Here is a 1,664-nt window from a genome sequence, read left to right on the forward strand (position 1 = left end):
GTAGGCTTTCTCTGCTGCATCTCTTGGAGATAAATTTGCACTGAGTTTAAAATGAGAAGCAAGTGGTGTACTAACAGGTTTGGATTCATCAGATATGCCAAAACGTTTTAGTACCCTTTTCAAATACTCTTTCTGAGTTAAACAAAGTCTTCCCAATTTTCTGTCTCTACTTATCTCCATGCCAAGAATCTTCTTTGCTTCACCAAGATCCTTCATTTCAAATTCACCATTTAATTGAGTTTTTAACTTCTCAATTTCCTCTTTGTTCTTGGAAGCAATCAACATATCATCAACATAAAGAAGAAGATATATAAAAGATCCATCATGCAGCTTGCGCAAATACACACAGTGATCGTACTTGCTCCTTGTGTACTTTTGCCTCAACATAAACTTGTCAAATCGTTTGTACCATTGTCTTGGTGATTGCTTCAATCCGTACAACGATTTTTCAAGTTTACAAAACATATTTTCTTTTCCAGCAACCTTGAACCCTTCAGGCTGAGTCATATAGATTTCCTCCTCCAAGTCTCCATGTAAAAATGCCGTCTTTACATCCATTTGAACCAGTTCCATATCCAATTGTGCCACCAAAGCCAACAGAACATGGATGGAAGAGTGTTTTACAACTGGAGAAAACACCTCATTGTAGTCAATTCCTTCCTTCTGAGCATAACCTTTGGCTACTAACCTTGCTTTGTAGCGCACTTCTGACTTGTCAGGAAATCCATCTTTCTTTGCATATACCCATTTGCACCCAATTGCTTTCTTTCCCTTTGGAAGATTTGCTAACTTCCAAGTCTGGTTCCTTCTAAGGGACTCCATTTCTTCAGACATGGCACTTCTCCACTTATCTTCTTCTGAACCTTTGACTGCTTCAATATAAGTGGTAGGAATGTCATCACTTGCAACTGGAGATGCATAGGACACCATATCAACATAACGAGCAGGCATTATGGTTGTCCTCTTTGGCTTTCTTAATGCAATTGATTCAAGTTGCTGTGGAGGTTCTTGGATATGAACCTCTTCTTCATCTGACTCCTCATCTACCATAGGAGTTTTTTCTTCATCATTTGCTGGAAAAACAATCTTCCTTTCAAACTCCACCTGTTTTGGAGTACCATTCTTCTTTTGTTCTGTTGTCACCTTTCCCAACATGGTAGATTCATCAAAGGTGACATCCCTGCTAATGATTGTCTTCTTGGTCTCTAGGCACCAAAGACGATATCCTTTTACACCAGATGCAATCCCCATGAAAATTGCTTTCTTTGCACGAGGATCCAATTTTGACTCCTTAACATGATAATAAGCAGTGCAGCCAAATACATGTAAGGAATCATAATCTGTAGCAGGTTTTCCGAACCATTTCTCTAGTGGTGTTTTGCCACCAATTGCACTTGATGGTAGGCGATTGATAAGATGACTCGCATATACAACAGCTTCAGCCCAAAACTGTTTGCCCAATCCAGCATTGGACAACATACACCGAACTTTCTCCAGCAACGTTCGATTCATGCGTTCTGCCACTCCATTTTGTTGTGGTGTGTGCTTGACTGTGAAGTGTCTGACAATGCCGCTTTCTTCGCAAGCCTTCTTAAATGGATCACTCGTGTACTCCCCACCATTGTCTGTTCGAAAGTGCTTGATCTTTCGCCCAGTTTGGGTTT

This window comes from Cajanus cajan, chromosome 4 (genome assembly GCF_000230855.2).
Source record: "Cajanus cajan strain Asha chromosome 4, NIPB_CcT2T_4, whole genome shotgun sequence".
In the NCBI taxonomy this organism is placed as follows: domain Eukaryota; kingdom Viridiplantae; phylum Streptophyta; class Magnoliopsida; order Fabales; family Fabaceae; genus Cajanus; species Cajanus cajan.